The sequence below is a fragment of the Dermacentor silvarum genome, chromosome 7, assembly GCF_013339745.2.
Source record: "Dermacentor silvarum isolate Dsil-2018 chromosome 7, BIME_Dsil_1.4, whole genome shotgun sequence".
Taxonomy (NCBI): domain Eukaryota; kingdom Metazoa; phylum Arthropoda; class Arachnida; order Ixodida; family Ixodidae; genus Dermacentor; species Dermacentor silvarum.
Genome location: NC_051160.1, coordinates 111,709,765 through 111,730,471, shown reverse-complemented (window position 1 = coordinate 111,730,471; position 20,707 = coordinate 111,709,765). Strand labels below are relative to the sequence as shown.

The following is a 20,707-nucleotide window of genomic DNA, read 5'->3' as shown; positions in this document are numbered from 1 at the left end:
GTTGGTTGGGGAAGAAGAGGCTGAAGTGTCTCGGAGCTCGGTAGATGGTGTCACCCTGGCCACAGAGCTACAACCCTCTAACTGTATATATTGTAAATACATATATTTTCTCCCCGTAACAGTATTACATGTGGTTGTAGCTACTACCTTTCACACATGCAAACATGTCTTACAGCATGTCCCGCATTATTTGATCCAACACGTAGAACTATGCCGGTGCATTGTAGGAGGAGGTAACAAAAAGTATGTTATTAGGGGCGAAGCACCTTAGGGCCGAGTTTTGTCCCTCGTAGTCCGTAGCTCTGGTTTGCATGGAGACCGCTAGGGCCGCTGCGGTGCACAAGGGCTATATAAGCGCTGTATATACTGTACACATGTATAGTATATATATGTGTGTATATATATATATATATACACATATATATATATGTGTATATATATATATATATGTGTGTGTGTGTCTGTGTATATGTATAGTATATGTACGCTAAGCTCGGGCTTCCGGAAGCCGGCTGCCGGCTAACGCTTCTGGCGTTTTGCCCAAATGATCCCTCGGTGCTTCGCCCACTCATCATCATTCACTTCGTGGATATGCGGTGTCTTTTTGGTCCTTGTACTAGGCTTGGATGTAGCATGTAACCGTAGTATGCAATGCCATGAAGCTTGCATTTTTAAAATAAACGTGCAGAATTAGTCGCCGGACATGTACATAAAAGCTCATGACATAAGTGTATGTTGCATACAACACAGATCATAAAAATGTGGTAGTTAGTATCACCAAGTGAGTCTTAAAACAATAGGACCTGATTCAAAGTGTGATTTTGTGGCCTTCAACATCTAATGCTAACAGCTAGTCTTGTGGAACATACAGGCCACCAAATGTGTACCTGAAGCTGATTGTGCATCGCGTCGAGAATGCACCTCACATCCCTCTTATCTTGCTCTTATAGTGCGCAATGTTTTAATAAGACAAAGAGCATGTGGAAAGAGAGCATTCACCGTGAGATGAAAGTTACGCTCAGCACAAAAAAGTACTTCCCTACAGCGTCAGTAAAGCAGTTGCAATTTCCGAACACAAGAAGCATTCCACAAACAGAGAACTCCTAAAGTTGGAGAAAACTGATATGATGTAACCAATAAGAGAAGAGATTACTCTGAAGTACTAAGAGAAAAATCTCAAGCACCACTCACCACAATTTGAATTTGATTAAATATGTATAGCAACGAGGGCAGCGTCAAAACATCATATACAAGCTCCCTTTGGATTACCTCTACGACTGATTGAACTCCTTGCAACCAGTGGCTATGGGTTAAAAGCAGCACCAGACCTTTTGACAACACACAAAACTGGGCTGTCTGTTTGAATTCTATGAAAGGAAAAAATTGTCATCCATCTGATCGTAGCATATAGCTACAAAGAAAATCCATATGGTTTACCGAGAAAGAAACCTGAAAAATTCGTCATGGTCCGGGCATCGAACCCAGCAGCAACACCTTGCCGTAGCAGTCACTCTACCATCTGAACTAACCAGCAGGCTAGATGGTTGAGCGACTGCCCAGGAAAAGCGTTGGTCCGGGTTTCTATGCTCGAACTGGGCCAAATTTTTCTTTGCGAAGCAAGCTTTCTTTCGGAGAAACTCATTCGTGCTACAATCGGGCAGATGACAACTCTTCTCATTCATGAACCTCCCTCTTCCTTGCAAAATTCCACCAAATTGATTTGCCATTTTCTGTTTGTCTGGGACTGCACTCACGTGGTGCTGGCCATCTTCAGCATCCGTTATGGAACAGTAGATTCTCAGGCCACAGAGTATGTATAAACAAGGTTTAGAGAAAGTGTTTGATCGGATGCATCAACATCTACAAAGCCCCACCTTCAATGCTAATTCGCTGCGCACTAGTCGTCTCGTTAACATTACATGCACTGGCTATCATTTTTCCAGCAGCACCAAATTTTGACAAGCTCCGTGGCATGGCTTGTGGTGGTGGAGAGGCCTCGGCATAGTTCCATCTGATAAAAGCAATGCACTCTCCCTTAAAACTGTCAACCAGTATAGCACATATCATCAATCATTAACAATACACATGTTAACATCTTGGTGCCAAGCAATTCACACAACACGGCAATCAATCATCCTCATCACTGACTAAAACACCACTGTCATCCTAACGCTAGTGCAAGATACTGTCCTCATTACAGCAGCTTGCTTTCACATCTCCACACCACTACAACAGGTGACTAGCATGTGACGTTGCATATGTCATTTTAGACCCCACACCCTATGGCTAACACCGCACTGTCAGAGATATGCCAGTCAGATAAGGCCACTGCTCTCTTGTAATATAAGTACGGCATCACGGCTGTATTATATCAGAATATGTCATCTATCAATGACAGAATGTGATCATCATTGTGACTGAGCTATGTCACTGTCATCAAACCCCAGCAAGGTAGACTAACGACGTCGAATTTTCTGAAATTTAACAAGCATGACATCCATCTGCCATATTGACACTAAATTAATGGCGTCGACAAGCAAACAAACAGAATAAAAGCACGATTCTATCCTTTCAAGAATCTGTGTATCTTCCAAATTCTGCCAAACATACGTACTAACAAGATTACATTTTTAATTTCAACAGAAACAATTCTCATCCCTGCCTCGGAACAATAAAACAGTTCGACTTTAACAAAAAAAAAATATGGAGCACTAGTTGTTCAACAAGATTAAACGGAGAACTAGCTCGGTGGATGCTCCTCCCATAATGTAGCACTTGTGTATCAGCCGATCCTCTAAGACAGCTACGACTTGTCCTTCCTGATGAACTGGTAAGCATCCTTTGTAAACAGGTACGTTAAGCCTGACAGCACTGTCGTGCTCGCTGTGAGGTACCTGCAAGAAGAGAAATGACGATCACCAACAGCAAAATGCTTTGTGTTATTGTGGTGTGGCTAGTGCTTTCCTGGCGAGAACAAAAGTGTGGCAAGAGAAATGCCACCTGTTGATGGTTGATTTATCAGTGGGGTTTACTGTCTCAAAGTAACATCGGAGCTAGGAAAAATGCTAGTGGGGGGCTCCAGATTAATTTTGACCATCTGGGGTTCACTAATGTCCACCCAAGTCTAAGAACACAAGCATTTTTGCGTTGTGCCACCATCGAAATGCGGCTGCCATGGCCGAGACTCAAATCTGCGGCCTTGCACTTATCAGCACTAATTGGTTGGCAGCAGTACAGCATACAGCGCGCTTCACTACGTCGCCAACCCCTTCCACATTTCCTTTCCAGCCCTCTTAAAACATGGGTCGACCACACAGACAGCTGCCCTCGAAGACACCCGTCGGTGCAATCGACTCGTCTTTCGGATGGGTGGAAGGGAGACAGGAGAGAGGCTGACAGGGCAATGAATCCTGCGGCGGCTCACGCTTTTATTTTATATTATTTCCCAGGGTTTCACGTTCTTTTCCTTTCCGGCACTGAAACCCCCAGAAGCCCGATTAAATTTAACCAATAACATGGCATGAGAACATTGTATTAAGGGGGGACATGGGTCCCGGATAAAAACACTTTTGTTACTGACCTAGACACATGAAATTTTCAGGCAATATTCAACCTTGTGTGCTGATTACAAATATGCAGTTAGTTTTTCCCAAGTCAGTCCAAAAAAATGATCCAATTATTTATGTGTTATAAATTTGGGATGTGACTTGCAAAAAAGTTACTGTACAAAGAGAGCTAAAATTAAGCAGGTATCTTCCTGAATGTTTAAAGAGTGCAAGTTTGCATTTTAGTGTTTATATCTGTATTTTAGCTGAAGTTATGAAATTTTTGGAGTTCCAACTTTGCAAATATGAATTTTCTAGTGATTTGTACATTATTTCTAAATGTTGCAGTGTCCTAAAACACCATATCATAGTTTTTGTGCACTCTCTGACTCTCTAGCATTCCGGCGAAACAGAAATCAAGAGGACTGAATGAGTAACAGTGACACAGTGCTGCTCCCCAAATTTTACACTTGGAAAAATCTTTTTTTTTTTTAGAAAAATGCAAAAAATTACAGTGTGTGCAAAAATGGCATTTTATCCTACAAAACCAGGTAGTTTTCTTCTGAAGCAGCATAGAAGGCTCGTTCTGGCAGGAAAGCAAGCGGCAAACATGCTCTTTCAAACAAGACCGAGATGGCCTGGCTATGATATATGGTTTTGGAATGGTGAATGACACAAAATGGGCCATGTCAGCACTTTCATGGGTAAAACTGAACATTTAATTGGACAAATACAGTGTTTTCTTCCTTAATGGCGTGTCATTTTGAGCTAGTTTTTTGCCAGCAGGTGCACCCTGGTATGGGGATTAGAAAAAATAATAAAAATGAATGCTAAATTTTAAGTGAATTTTTTCTCTCCAAGACCCACACTCTAAAAACAGTTGCACCCTTTAGGGTGCATTTTTGCCACACAACAATAATAGTCATCTGTCTTGCTTGCGTTTCCTATCTTGAAAACTCTGCACTTGCTACTTCCCTGTCGAGAACGCTGTGTCACGCTGATAACGCTCTTGTCGTTCGTGACCGAGAAGTGCCGGGCACACAGCGTTAAAGAAAGGAAAGCCACACGAGTCAGATGACGATTATTGTTCTGTGGCAAAAATACGCCCCAAAGGGTGCAACTGTTTTTAGAGTGCATGTGCCCTCCTTAAGCGGTTTATTTTATCATAGAACAGACACAAAAGTTCACATTGCTGCACCTGCTCATTGTTACGCTCGAGTACACATAAACCTCATATAACGAAGCAGCTAAAATCAGCAATTTGCTTCGGTATACTGAAATTCGACCTTTTATGCAATTAAGTACAGTCGCTGATGAATTTCTCTTACATAAAAGGGGCCGCAAAATTTTCAGAATTATTAGGCACTTGGAAAAAGCAAACCTGAATAAGAAAAAGAAAATGATAATTTCGATGAATTTGAAAGTCAACGACGAAAGATACAGGTGGGTGCTGTGTCGACAATATTTTCACATCGATGGTATGAAGTGAAGCTAGCCACTCTTTCGCGTCCACTCCGCCCCCGATAGTGTCACCCGCTGTGGGATGACGTTATGGCAAGCGCAGGCAGCGGGGATTGAATGCTTCATCTGCCTCTCACTTCATCGGGTCTCCAAAACTTGAGATTACACAACCTCCGGTACTAAACGCGTGAGACTGACCGCACACGTCGTGCCACGCGATCTTGGCTCGTCCACTCTTTGCAGACGCGGCAGATTACCTCTAAATGCGGGTGCAAGGGCTGCGTATGCAATCAGCCATGCTGACAGCCATGCTACAAAAGACGCATGCAAACCCGCCCGACACTTCCACCTCCCCTCGCACGTGCTTGATCATGTTACTGCGAGGTGGCTCCCTTTTCGACATCCTTGGGCAGGAAGACGGCGCTGATCAAGCAACCATCTTTCTCGGCTCACCCGCTCACGCTTTCATTCGCACCCAAAGAATACAGTGCGTGGGGTGTGATATAGGATCTTATCGCACTTGCACTTTATACAGAACATGAAGCAGCTTCATTTCGGTGATTGCTCTTGGTTGCGCGGCACGCCATTTGACAGCTGCATCCGCAAGAGCCACTCGTAATTCAACCATTTAGACATCTGCGTCTGCGGAATTTTCCATTTGTTATCTCACTATTCCTTCACGGCGGCAGTGAAATTTCATTATATTGTTACGGATGAGATGGGTTTATTTACAAGATGATCGAGGGGGCATAGAGACGGGATCGCAGGCAGTCAGGCATTCTCCAAGACACGTGCAGTTCTTCGATCTCCTCTTCTTCGGCTCCACCGCGCAGCGTAACATCTTCCTCCGGCGCAGACGAAGCTCGCTGAGCAAGTTAGCGAACCACATGGTTGGTACCGCTTAATTCGGGAACCCTATGATGATAGGGCTTCAGGAGGGCCACATGAACCACTTGTGTCTTCCACGACCGGTGATTACTGGAGGTCAGTTTTGCTAGGACGTAGTTGACGTCACTTAATCGGTTTAGTATCACGAACGGACCACTATACGTTGAGATAAACTTGCGATACAAGCCTCTCTTCCGTAGAGGTGTCCACAGTAAAACGTGATCGCCTGGAGCGAAAGTGGCAGGTATTTGCCAGGCGTCATAGCGTGCCTTGGTTGAAATTTGAGAAGAAAGTGTCCGTAGTCGAGCAAGCCGACACGCCTCTTCAGCACGACACAATGTTTGTGCAATAGATGTGTCTTCGTTCTGTGTGAATGGCAAAATTGTGTCCAAGAAACTTTGGGGACTGCGAGCATACAACAGATAGAAGGGCACATACCCGTTTACTTCGTGCATGGCTGTATTGTATGCGTACGTGATGAAGGGCAGCACGGCATCCCAATTCTTGTGGTCAGCCGAGACGTACAATGACAACATGTTGGTAAGAGTACGATTTGTGCGTTCGGTGAGGACATTTGTTTCTGGGTGGTATGGCATTGAATGGCGATAAGTATAACCGCAAAGGCGCAGCAAATCTTCAACAACGTCGGTGGTGAATTGCCGTCCACGGTCACTTATCACAACACGTGGAGCGCCATGGCGCAGAATGACATAATGAAGGAGAAAGCACGACACATCAGCAGCAGTAACAGAGGTAAGCGCCGCAGTCTCAGTATAGCGCGTCAAGTAGTCGACGCATGCAATAATCCAGCGACGGCAGTAGAGCTCTTGGGAAAGGGGCCCAGCTAGTCTATACCAACTTTTTTCAAATGGTAACGCGGGAGGTTTTACTGCTTTCAATAAGCCTGCAGGAGGTGTCGCCGGATTCTTATGACATTGGCAACCTGGACAACTGCAACGTATTGTCTTGTGCTCTTCCATAGCTTCGGCCAATAAAAGCGCTGGCGTAATCGATGAAGCGTGCGGACAAAGCCCAGGTGATCCGATGTGATATCGTCATGCATAGCGCAAAGAATCGCAGTATGCAGGCATTCGGGAACGACTAGGAGCAACGAAGTGCCGTCAGCAGAGTAATTCTTTTTGTAAAGCAGGCCGTCACACAGCGTGAACGGCGTGGCCTGACCTGACGTGCGGGCAGCCTCCAATAGGGGTACTGGCGAAGGATCGCGACGTTGTTCACATTTAAAGGTACTGGCGTCAGGAAACTCTGTAATGCTGGCAAGATAGTCGTCGAAGTCGTGTCGTTAGCGTTGGAGTGTGGTGACGGGAGGCGAGACAAGCAGTCGGCATCGGTATGACATCGACCGCTCTTGTAGGTGACAGAAACGTATTCCTGAAGACGTAACGCCCAGCGTGCCAGCCGCCCAGAAGGATCTCGCAGTCCAACAAGCCAGCAAAGGGAACGATGGTCCGTCACTATTTGGAAATGGCGACCATACAGATATGGCCGAAACTTCTGGATGGCAAACACTACTGCCAGGCATTCCAATTCGGTGACAATGTAAGTTTGCTCTGCTTTCGTCAGTGTCTGACTTGCGTATGCAACGACGTGCTGGTGCCCATGGTGAAGTTGAACAAGGATGGCGCCGCTAGCATCAGTGTGTAGCTCAGTCATAGCCTCGGGATCGAAATGGCGCAAGACTGGCCCAGAGGTTAGTAAGCACTTCAGCTGACAGAACACGTCCTCGCACTCTGTAGTCCATACGTACGGACTGTCTTTCTGAAGAAAGCATGTGAGTGGGTGAGCAAGTTGAGCGAAGTTCTGAATAAACCGGCGGAAATACGAACAAAGGCCCAGAAAACTTCGGAGGTCATTCACTGTCTTCGGTTGGCTGAAATCGCGCACTGCAGCAATCTTGTCAGGGTCAGGTCGTATACCATCTTTGTCGATGAGAAAACCGAGAATGAGAGTCTGGCGCTCACCGAAGTGACACTTCTTTGAGTTTAAAACTAGTCCTGCATTTTGTATGCGGTCCAGTACGACACCAAGTCGCTGATTGTGCTCCTCAAGTGTTTTTCCAAAGATGATTACATCATCGAGATAGCACATGCAGATCTCCCACTTTAATCCGCGTAGCACTGTGTCCATAAACCTTTCAAAAGTTGCTGGCGCGTTGCATAAACCAAAAGGCATGACATTAAACTCGAAGAGTCCGTCTGGGGTCACAAAGGCAGTTTTCTCCTTATCAATCGGGTGCATCGGTATTTGCCAGTATCCCGATCGTAAGTCAACGGAGGAAAAGTAGGAGGCTGCATGAAGGCAATCGATAGCATTGTCGATGCGTGGCAGAGGGTATACATCCTTCTTCGTGGCAGGGTTAAGTCTTCGATAATCAACGCAGAACCTCCAAGAATTGTCCTTTTTCTTAACTAGTATCACTGGAGCTGCCCAGGGACTGCAAGACTCCTGGACAACAGCTTTCCATAGCATTTCTTTAACTTTCTCATCGATTACTTTTCGTTCTGCAGGAGAGACGTGGTACGGCTTCTGGCGAATAGGCGTCGCTTGGCCCGTGTTTATGCAGTGTTGCGTTCGTGAATCAGGAAGCGAAATGAGATGCTGGTCTTGCGCGAAATCGAATACTGGCACATAGCAGACGAGCACCTTTTGCAATTCTGTCCACTCAGAAGAGGATAGCGACTTGTTCGTCATCCGCGAGAATTCCAAGGTGTAGTCGCGATATGCTGCCCTCGCGTTGGTAGAAGCGTCAACGGCATCAATAGAGACAGTCGCCTCTGAGTCAAAGTCTGAGAATGCCTGACTGCCTGCGATCCCGTCTCTATGCCCCCTCGATCATCTTGTAAATAAACCCATCTCATCCGTAATAATAGTGAAATCGCCTGTAAACAACACAGTTCGTTATACAGTCGCCGACGGATTTTTAGGACTCCAAAAATTCAGACTTGTTGGATATTCTCGTCTTCATTATTGCACCGTCAGGGTTTCCATAGAGCTAATGCATTTTCGCGACCAATTTTTCGGACAAATTTAGGCCCCAAAGTTCGATTTTCCAGACTAAATCACTTGTTCCGAGCCACACTACCCGTTCTTGAAGGCTGCCATGTTGGATTTTTGCTGGCTTGCTCAGCCTTGGCTTCCAGTGGCCTGCTATATAGCCTCCGAGATTGGGAGACGCTCGCTATCAATAGACGGCACGCGCCATCCTACAGTCTCAGAGACCATTCCTGCTCTTCCTTAGCTAGCAAAATGCTCTAGGTAACGACAATTTTTTTCGGTCAACACTATTGTCATAATCACTTTGCGAAATCCGTTTCTCTTTATATTATTTTAAGTTTCGGTTGCTATTTCGGATGTGGTGTGCGCGCCTTGGAGACATATGCGGCTTCGCATTTGTGTGATTGGTGCCACTTCCTGTGCCTTCGCGAGAGCCAAGTGGTGCGAAGCGTGGCCTCCGCAATAAGCTCCGTTAGCGCGCCGTTGTTGAGCCGTTACGGTGTTAGCAAGATTACACTTCTCCGCTGGGTTACGCACTGAATGGGACGGCCGGAAAGAACGGCGCACTGCCGGAGCTGATCGCAGAGGCCACGTGTGAAGTAACGGGGCGCATTTCTTTGATCTCCATGGCGATCTCAGCTAATGGAGATCGCCAACGCGGTGACGCTCTTGTTGACTGCATGGGGAGAGGACGTCAGTCTTCGGCAAATCCAAGCAAATCTGATTGCCTCCAAGCGTAGTATGAGGCAGGCCATTATTAAAGTATTTTTTATGCCACTTTAAGCCTAATAAATGTTTCTTTAGGGTGAACGAGTTTTTCGGACTGTTCGATTTTTTTTTAGGGTGAATGAGTTTTTCGGACTGTTCGATTTTTTAGACTATTTTTCGGTCCCTACGAAGTCCGGAAATTCGGTCGGCAGCTGTATTGAGGTTCTAAATACATGGTGTTTTATGGACAAGTTATAAAAAGTTAAATACTGCATTATACTGAGCATTCCATTATGTTGAAGTTCATTATATCAAGGTTTAACCGTGTTGTTAAAATTTATGATGTTTAAGAGGGTTCGACTGTTCTTCCTGACTAAAATGTTTTGATGTCTGTCCCTTGTGTTTTTTGCGTGCAACCCGGCTAAACAATTAAATTTTCTTGGCACTTGCATATTGTTATAAGTGGGCTCAACTGTACACTTCAAAAATAATTTATACCCTTTGAGCCATATCTTTCTCCCAGAAGAATAATCCTCAGCTATCTTGTGTGCTTTTCCATGCTTTAACACTGCGCCCGGTTCCTCCTGGTCACGAACGGCATGCATGTTCCCAGTGTGACACAGCATTCTTGACAAGAAACTAACGATTGCAGCGATTTCAAGAGAGGAAATGCAAGCAAGACAGATGACGATTGCGGTTTGGTGACAGAAATATGCCCCAAAGGGTGTGAGCTGTTTTTTGGAGGGCAGCATCACGCTGAACCACCACTTTTAGTATACTCGTTGACAAACTAATAATTCAGCGCAACCACCGCACATAAAACTGCACTGTGTGTGCCTTCTGTGCCGTCATACTCCAAAACATAGTTCCTCAGGGATGTCACCATTAAAACAAGTTCACCTCTGCTGTGAGGTTGTTAAACAGAATTGGTTAGCACACATTCTTTTTGGGTTGGACTGCAGGGTATTTGCCACTGTATTCTTAGGCTGTCACGGACTATCAATGCAACTCCTCACTGTGATTCTAAAGCGGTAACTGGCCTGCACGGCGGCCAGCGCTTTTCACGCCACCGGTGGGTGCTGAGGACACTGACCTGTGTGACGCACTGGGACTGCATTTGACGTCCCAGCAATCACCCAGCACTCCCCGGTGTCGTGAAAAGCGCCAGCCGCCATGCAGCACATTTACATTGCGTGTGAATCGCTGAGCACTGTACATTGATGCTATGCTAGAAAGGAGAGTTGTGTGGTTGTCTAGAAGGTGAAGGTGAATCAGCATGATAGTACCTATACTCCATCTCACAAGTTGATTGCAGCACTGCGAAATATGCAAGACCCCTCAGCCAATAGGAAGGCTGAAGGGCCTTTGAAATGTGCTCATTCACACCACACTGTCTGCTCACCGCCACAGTAATTTATGGTATACGATGTGCATGCACTAAGGTCCTATAACATGTCACGTATCGCTGTAATGTATCATGTAACAAGCAAAAAAGTTCAGGGTAGCTTGCACTAGTCGCGCAAGGCTAAAGACAAATCGGAGCTGATCGGTTCCTAGCTGGTCCTGGCTATATGAAGTGATGCTAAGTTATATGAAGTAATGAAGCTAGAACCATCTGTTCGTGCCTCCCACAGGACTTACGGGCACGGTATCGTTCGTTCTCGGCTTTTCTCACGTTGAGATCTTCTTGAAGCTGACGCTCACTCTCCAGTTTCCTAGCATTCTCTCGCTGGACGTACTCGGGGTCTCCGGCTCGCCGTCGTCGCTTTGCAGCGGCTTCTTCGGCTAACTGTGCTGAGTACAATCGGCGTCGACGCTGGCACCGCGATTCTTCAAAAGCGGCTTCTTCCTCAGCAGTGTGAACCTTCCTTGGTCGCCGCATGTCTACATCTGGCACGGCACAGCTGGTGGCGAAGTCGTAGGGGAAGTGGGGTGAAAGCTATGCCCAGTGTACGGGCGGCGAGTGCAGACGTGCCGGGAAAACGTCACGGCGCATGCACAGTAGCGCGCAGCTGGCGAGAACTCGGCGGAGCCGTGTCTGTGTTGGGTGAAGCGAGCGCACACTGGCGGTTGCTAGGCAACGCGAGGTGACATCGCTCCGCAGAGTTTTTTCTGTCTACGACAGACAGATTACGCTCGGCATAACCAGCTAGGCTGTTAAAATAAAATGCTCTAATACTGCCAATTATCAGAGTTACGCACAGAACTATACAGTCGACGTCCGATTTCCCGGACCCTCAAGGGACCACGAAAACGTCCGGAAAATCGGGCAGTCCGGAAAAACGAATGCACGTGAAAACGCACCTTTTTGGTAGGTATTTTTCGCTGACGGAGAGGGTCACGGCCGGAGTACAAGATTCTCATTGCTATTCAGCCAATGCATCGTTTAGGTGGCTCTGAAAAGAGCCGTTTAAAAAAGAAAATACGACGTGGCTGGCGCAACCTCATAGGTCAGCACTTGGGCGCAAAGAACTGGCTTATTTTCTTTTACACGGTCCGCTTGCCCGCGATCATGTCTGCCTCAATTTCAGTCAACGTCATGTTGCCGCTGTACACCGATGACAATGTCATCAGTGCTCGCGTCAACTCCGAGTTCGTTGGCTGTGTAGGAGCTGGCTCTTCGTTCTCGGTGTCGGAGTCATCGGAATCCTCCGTAACTTGACGAATGATTTCGTCATCGGTCAACTCCGCACATAGCTCGAGGTCTTTGTCAGCGTCGGCGAAGCCCTCTAAGGTTATCCCGGCTGGAATCGACGCGCCGGCAGCGCGCAGATCGTCGAAGGCAACGTCCGCGGAAGGCAGTTCGTCACTTCGTCAGTTCGTCCACAGAGGGCAGTTCGCGGATGGCAGTTCGTTCGAAGGCGCGGACGAAGACGAAGGAGCAGTCGGTGCCATCGCTGTAAATGGCGAATCCGCTCGACGAAAAGCGCAGCACGAAACAGCTAGGAACTTGGTGGATGCTGAAGGTCGGGAAACGTGATCACTGAAGATAGCGCGCAGCAGCAAACGATCAACCGCAGACATGACCGCAGAGCTGGCAGAGCTGACAAAACAACACACGAACGAACACAGTGAGGTTTGGCTTGGCTAAGCTACGGCTGGCAACGGATTGACACGTGCGGTTTCGAGGTTACGGCAGCTGCGGCGCGGTGCGGCGGTGCTGCTGGCCACACCTGCGATGCGAGTATGGTGGGTTTGAGGATATGAAAACAGACAAAATGGCGGCGTCGGTGGTGACTTTCGGTCGGCGGTTAACAGTAAAAAGTCCGTGAAATTGGATGGCGAAGGCTATAAGCGTCCGGAATTTCGGACTTTTTAATACATTGACTCTATGGGGAACTTGACGGTGCCACAGATGAGTCCGGGAAATCAGGCATGTCCGGAATTTCGGGCGTCCGGGAAATCGGACGTCGACTGTATTACACTGTAATCTCGTTGATACGATCTTCACGGGAACTATAAAATAAAGGGTATTGTCCGAAAATTGTATCTTCCAACGTATTATCCAACCAGATCATATTATCGGGAAAAGAAAAAAAAAGTAAAATGTATCATCCCGAAAAACGTATTACACCAGAATCGTATCGACGATGTTCCACTGTACCTGTCTACGTTCGTACCATCAGCAGTGCTGCAAAAGACTTGTGGGATGGAGTATAGTTACATTTGCCCTGTATGAGTTATCACAACATGGTTCCTTGTAATCTTGCTGAGTATGTTCGTGTGCAAATGCCTGCATTTGACAGTGAAAAATTACTCCGGAAAAGTTAAGCACCGTGTGTCGTGCTTTCCGAGTTCTTTTTCCATCTATTTGCAATACTGTGACGGCAATATGGCAGAACACAATGTGGAGATGTGGATTCAAGAAATTAGGGAAAGGCTCCCCTCGACAAGTCGCCCAAACTTTTGAGCACCACCATGACCGCACTCACCAGAAGGCATGCAGGGCACCGTGATCCACAAAACCAAACACGGGAGCAGCTAGCGTGGCCGCCACAAGTCCCAGCTGCACGGCAGTGTTGGCCTGTGTGCACAAAAAGAAAAATACGACCAAGGCCCGACATCAGCAATACCAAAGAAGCACAGTTCCCCAATTTATTAAACAGTGTTTCAAGCACGTTGCTGCTTTCAATGCCCATGCATTCCCCGACCACCTTGATAGATATTTCCTCAATAATTTACAGCACTGGTGTTTTCAGTGAAGGGGCCTTTTGCAGAGCAAAGTTACAATTACGTCAACTAATTATGCTAGTCAACAGTTTCTTTTTGTTGCTAGTCAAATTTGAGCCGGACAGGATGCAACATATAATCCTAGAATGAATGAGGTAACCAGCATCCTCTGGCCATTTAGACAGTACAGTGGCAGATTGGGCTAGTCGGTGACAACACTAGCCAAATTCTGCATATTAAAGGCTAGCTGCCAATCTTCCTGCTGACAGTTGTTAACCACACCAAAATTTCCCAAATATTTTAATCACTCCTTCATTGAGAACAGCTTGCATTTTCACAATATTAGCAGTTGATTGGCTCTTTTCTGTTGTCTCCTACTGTAAATTATCTTTTCATGTTTTTGAGTTGTACATGAGGAAGGCCATGGAAACAGCCTATATGAAGCGCAATATTTCTTGGAACAGAAGCCAAGCGTGCTTTTGCCATCCACCATGCAACATGTTATTGCTGGTGCAGTGTGGAAAGAAATCGCAGAGGTGCCGGTAACAAAACATTTTTGTTGAGCCACACCTATGCAAGAGAAATGTCCAGAGGCGCTAAACCTTCCACATATTCATTAGTGTTAAGTTGAAGCCCTGAATAACATTCGTTAGAGCTTTGCAGGTCTAACCCCCCTATTCAGAAATGCGCCTTAATTTGAAGCCTATGCTTGACTTGGTCAATAGACGCCTGACGTGAATGCATCCAAGGAAAGGCAATGACAGTTTTGGGCATGTTGTGCTACACACTTAGGTAGTGTCCAAAACATAGTGACCGTGACGTGTTTATTAGAGTTCGGCTTCCATTACTCCAAAGAAGCCGTCGGTGTGCGTGCAATTTGGTCACAACATCTTGACCATGCTTCTAGAAGGCAGTTTGTTTCGCCACATGCTATTGTTGCAACACACAGCTTAACGGTGATGTAAAAAACTCCAGTAAAAATGTTCTACACCACTGCATGCTAAAATTTCGGCAGATTGTGGTGGGATGCATACAGTTTAACATATACAGTAGACTTCCGTTAATTCCCCCCCCCCCCCCGCCTATTTTAGTTAATTAAAATGTTCGGTCAATTCGATGCCGACCGAAGGTCCCGGCCGATGCCCATGCATTTCTATGGGCCTGAACTTTCATTAGTTTGATCCTGAAATTGGCTTTTGCCGGATGATTCAAACATGACCAGTCAGCATCTTACATTGCGTTCGAATGTGGCAGTCACGTAAATTTAGTGGTGCAGCCAGCTTGTACGTTGCAACAAGTGACCGGTGCATTGCAACAAGCAACCGGCACATTGCCGATACGGCACGGCCACTGCATGACATGGCCATATCTTGAAAACGATCTGCGACGTGCGCAAAGTGCGAGCCCGCGCGGGCCCCATCTTCAAAACGATCTGCGATGTTGACGAAGTGCGCCTAGTGTCGGATAACTTAGTATGCGCTGTGCTTTAGACATTTAGTTCAGGCTGATTTACACTATGCCAACACGGCACCGATTTTGGTCTGCCAACTGTTGGTGACAGTGTTTTCCTTCCTTTAAACCAGTTGGCCACAGCATCCTGTAAACTGCTGTTGTCCTCAGTAGGCAGACCAAAATCGTTGTCGTGTCGGCATAGTGTGAATCAGCCTTTCACGTTGAAGCGAGACAGCCATTGCTGCCGCGCTTCCTTACTCCAGCGCTGTCATCGAGCGAGATGGGTTCGTGTTTACCTGTGCGCGCGTGACACAGTGCTTGTTAATTTAGTTAGTATGCCTATACTGTATGCCTACACGGCCGATAAAACTACTATCCTTACTTCATACAGCTGTCTACTAATTTGCTATCACAATTGTTGCTTTGCCTTTCAGGGCGAAACAGCAAAGTTTTTTTGTTTCGCGGTCCTTTGAAAAATGTATCAACGGAGTTCTACTATCCGTGTGTGTTTTCTTTTTGCCCAAATCGTCAACGATCGCCTTCTGGAAAGTGTAAAAGTGCACGCACTTTATCTCAAAGATGTTTTCGCATGCCACTGAACGCCTCAGCACGTCGAGTGCAGGGAGCATTTTGGCCGTCATGGCTGCTGCTGCGATCATCGTTGCTGCAGCAGCTCCTGTTCTTCTTCTTGCTGGCCTAAAGCATTAGCTACGCTGTGATGTGGTCCGATCTGCTCAAAGTGGGGAACCAATGAGAATGCGCAGCCGCATGACGTAGCTGTTGCTTGGCGACTATGGATCCCGCCCAGATTCCGCTGTGCCGGCTTGTCTGTGCTTGCTCGGCAGCTGCTGCCACCGCTGCTGTTGCTCATGCATTCGTATGATACGTAGCAGTGCGGCAACGCGATCGTAACAGCCAATTTTTTTCGTATTAAGAGCAATGTATTTCAGCCAGGGAATGTTACGAATTCGTATCAAATGGAAATTCGTACCAGCCGTGGTCGTATCACCGGGGTAGTTACTGCATGGTGTTTACCTAATTCAATTTCGGCCCTTAAAATATGGACTGAAAATTGCGGGTGTGGTGCAATTGTATACGATACCAAAACCACCTTTATGGTGTTTCTATGGTTGACCGCATAACACAAATGTATGGCGGCGAAGGTGACATTAGGAAACCCGCCACCATATCGCAACACATTTTGTTTTTTTTTGCTAAACAAAATCCGGTGGACATATGATTTCTGCTTTGTTCAGGAGCTCCAACGTCATTTCTACGTTAGTTTTCCAAAGCAACCGAAGTTGACTGTAACGCATAACTCAAGCTAAAAAAATTGGTGCCGTGGCCCTTTTAAGCATTCATTACCCATTCCCTGAGCACACAAAAAGTGCATTAACAACATAGCCAACTCTGGAAATTACTAAAACGGAAACTTGGGCTAGATGGTTTTGCATGACACGTGAATCGCAGTGCACTAGACAAGGGATGACTGCAAGTACAAGATACACAGAGCTCCGTGTCTTGTTTCTGTGGTTGTCCCTAGTCTAATAAGGTGCAATTTACCTGTTTGGGGATCAACTCAGTGCAATGCTGGTGGAGTGCACAGTCATCGGACACCTCAAAATCGATTGCCTGTTGACACAATGACAATGGCGGTGCTTTGGTATCCAAGAAATTAATAGTCTACCAAGTCAATGGCCTTACATCAGAGACTCCTCCAAAATCTTGAAAGGCCTTTGAGCGGCGAGGTTGGGAACTGCCATCACAACATGCTTACACTAGCGTGCCATAAAAGTGTGTTAAAAGACTTCACAAAAAGAAACTATTCCTTTTCAAAATCAAAACTATTTTCTCAACTAAATGATGAGCACTGGTCTCACATTGTGGCAAAAACCAGGCTGCGGCCAGCAGCCTCAATTTCGCCAGAGCACTCAAACAAATCGCACCACAGTCAGTGAACAATGTGCGGGTAAACTATAACAAGTGTATGAGAAATCCCTACTAAGGGGCCCCACAACATCTTTTAGAAGAGGTCTGAAATGTGTCTAGGGCCAAAAGGCATCTCTTAATTTAAGTACATACTGCAGACCTGAGGACCAAGCAGGGAGGGCATAATGAAATGCAAATACAAACAATCAACCGAAGGCAATAATCAACACAAAGTGAACACACAACACAATCATAAAACACAACACAAACAAATACCAATAATCAATACACTGCAAAAACCCAAGACAAAAAAAAAAACTAGTTCATGCAGTAATTTGTAAATTCGGTGAGTGCAATGAAAGGTCCGAGTTTATTATTGTACACAAAAAAGAATAAAAAATTAATTGTGTTTTGTCTTCTGAAATATTGATGTAACGTGTGTGTTTGGTTCCATATGGAGACAAGGCAAAGCACCGAGTGCCAATTTGTTGGTTGAATTTCAGCCTGGATCCTCTTATGTGAACGTCAAGTGCTGAATGCCATTAGGTTTCATTGGTTCACTAGGAGAGTTGGAAAGAAAATTTATTATACATAATCCTAATTGGTCTTCTCATGCAATCTAATCCAATGGTAAGGAAATATTTTGTAACAGAAGGCCTTCAAGTTCACCTTCTATTAGAGGAATCAACAGAAATGAGGTGCCAATGCTGTAACACCCTTGATATGCTCGCACCCTTTTCGACAATCTCACAGCGTTTGAAGCACCACAGCGCTGTGTAACGCTACAGAACAATGGCCAGCATACTCCGCGCATCACTGTACTGAGCTATTACATCAGGAAGCAAAACCCTGAGATCATGTGGCAGGCATTTCGAAGAGATAGTGAAAGTGAGTGCGTGTGCATGCGCATTGTGAGTGTGTGCATATGTGTGGTGGGTGCATGTGCTGAAGTACCTTTCCCTACCACCAGGTGGCACCACCACCCCACGAGTGATGAGATTTCTCTACTTTTGCCAAGGACACTCCCTAGTTCAAAATTCTTAGAAGAATCTGCCCAGTAGCGACGCTGTTTATTCTTGTGTAAGAGTGAGAAAGAAAAGCGGCAAAAGTTTTGAAGAGTTGAAAGAAGCGAGCGGCCTTTCTCTGCTGAATGGTGGCTCCCAGCTGTATACGGTACAGTCAACACTTAAACAAAACACCTCATTAATTAGCATGCAGTGACCGATTATGGCCAAGACAAGTGATAAAGGCCTGGTGATTATTTTTTAATGCACAGATACCTGCCAAATACATCGTGTCAGCCACTTTTTCATGACATAGTTGAAGAAATGTTGCAGTTAAAATGCGCTTACTACGAATTACGTTCTCTCTCTTAGGGTGGACCACACCATGCACATTTGGCTCATACTTTGATGATTATATTCCTAGTGACTAGACAGTTTGACTTTCCGTGTTAAAAAAAAGTCCTACAGGGCTCCTTTAGGTTCAGAAAGGTCCTTGGCTTACCTTGCTGATGCCAGTGGGAGAGAACTTGACGGTCGCCAAGCTAACATCGAAGTACCTCAAAAGCGTTTTCTGCAGAGAGAAGGCCAAGTGTTACTTTCACCATTACGAGCACCATAGTATGACAAAGCCACACTGCCACCACAATCACAGAATTGCAGGAACTACAATGACAGCTTTAAAACATGGATAAAAACATGAGAAAAACGACTTCTGTATTTCTCTTATGCTGCAGCAATGCTATGACGTCATACAACTCGCATCAACTCATCCCAATGTGTGCTACAGACCCGCAGAGCTACCTAGAAACAGTTTGCCTGCACTTGTGACATTGGCCACATAGTACTAACACAGAAAATTCGGGGGAGGGGGCATGCACCTAGTGTACCCTCATGGCTATGCCACTGACCCAAGCGATAATGAATGAAATGCATCTATTGCGAACTGAATCGCACAGCATACTAGAGATTTGCATGCCCCCTGCCATGAAGATGTTTCTGTGAAATGCAGATGTGGCTTGTTCAGATGTCTGTACCCATTTTTTTCGCAAGAGTGAGCTTCAGTGACCCATATTCTTAGTTTTTCGATTATACGCCGCCCGGATTATATGAAGGTTTTGCGTGGTCTCCTCAAAGTCGTATAATCGGGGTTCCACTGTATGTGTTTTGTCATATGTAAGAGGCCGCCTGCGGCGCGAAGAAGAAGAGTACGTGAAGCACAGTGTTCGGAACGGCACGAGCTCTCGAGGTGCGTGAGACGAGGCGTAATTGGGGGATGAACGGCGCTGTCTGTTGATTATTGATGTGGCTCCGGGCCAGGAAGGTAACATCGCCAGCTACGCTCTGACGACGGGAGATTTGGGGGTCTGGCTGAGTCCGTGACGTTGGCCGTCCAAGGTGTGGCCGTCGACCTCGGCAAGTTCGAGCGAGGCTCCTGGACTGGCTGCAGCCTCTCACGGCAGGACTGGGCACCCCAGAGAGGATCCCTCTTCTGCGGCAGACCGGCACGTTCGATTCTCCGTGCGACGCCACGTCGGCACTCATGAAGAAGCACTCATCCCGACGCTAGGCCTATCCAGGTGAGCCTAAGCAACGCCGAGTACGGCGTCACTGAAGAATTACTGACGAGCTCATCACCGACGAAGTACCGACGAGCTCACCACCGATAAAAGAGACGATGTGACGACTACAAGGCGACTACATCCTCAACGAGAGCACCAACTGCTGGGGAAAAAGAGCCGACAAGCCGGAACACACGTGCAACGACGGGTGCAGCAAGGTGACTCTTTGTAGCGTTTCAGGCGTGCGTCTCAGTGATAGGACAGGGTTGCCTGACTTTGGAGAATTTGCCGCCACAGACAAGCGTAGGCGTAAATCGGAACATGCTTAGTATATTAAGCTTTAGTTTGTATCTTTGTTAGTATTGTTTCCGCAGTGTGTTTTAGTGTGCTTGATTTTCAGTTTGAGGTTTTTTGGTTTTGAGTTTGCGTGTAATTAAAAATCTGTTTGCTGTGTTGCCATGCGCCTGCCTTCTCCATCTCTTCTAACACCCACACGCCTCTGAGATCGGTGACAAAAACATGACAGTTTACGTGTGCATGTACAGCGTGAATATCTTTATAGACTGTTTCTTCCGTGTTTGCAGTGCAGTCATAAATGCAGGTGTGCATGTTTTGACGGTGTACAAAAGCATTTAGCTTTGCGCTGCCGTCTTTGCACTGTAGTAAGATCAGTGACTGCCGATGTCGTGGCAGTGATGTGTAATTGTTGCAACCTCCTCTTGTAACAAGCATATGAATTTTATTATCACTTAGCGTTTCCAGTACATGCTGTACAAGCTGTACTTAGGCTTCGGGTCAGACACACCTTTAGCTTTTGCAGTATTGTTCCGGCACCATGACTGTTCGCCAGTTGGGCACAAGCTGTGGTTTGAGCATTGGTCAGTGGATGTAATGTGATGGAACGTGGCCATCACTGCACGCTGCATTGCATCCAATTTTATTATCGCTTCACATTTCCAGTACATGCTGTACAAGC

General features: G+C 46.3%; 1 long non-coding RNA gene across 1 annotated transcript; it reads right to left on the bottom strand.

Annotated features, from left to right (window-relative positions):
* Positions 1-446: 446 nt before the first annotated feature.
* Positions 447-18,861, bottom strand: LOC119458357 (uncharacterized). The gene is made up of 3 exons (XR_005193488.2): positions 18,675-18,861; positions 13,550-13,641; positions 447-2,894 (listed from the first exon to the last, which is right to left on the bottom strand). It is a non-coding gene; the product is annotated as an uncharacterized LOC119458357 (long non-coding RNA).
* Between the last annotated feature and the right edge of the window lie 1,846 nt (positions 18,862-20,707).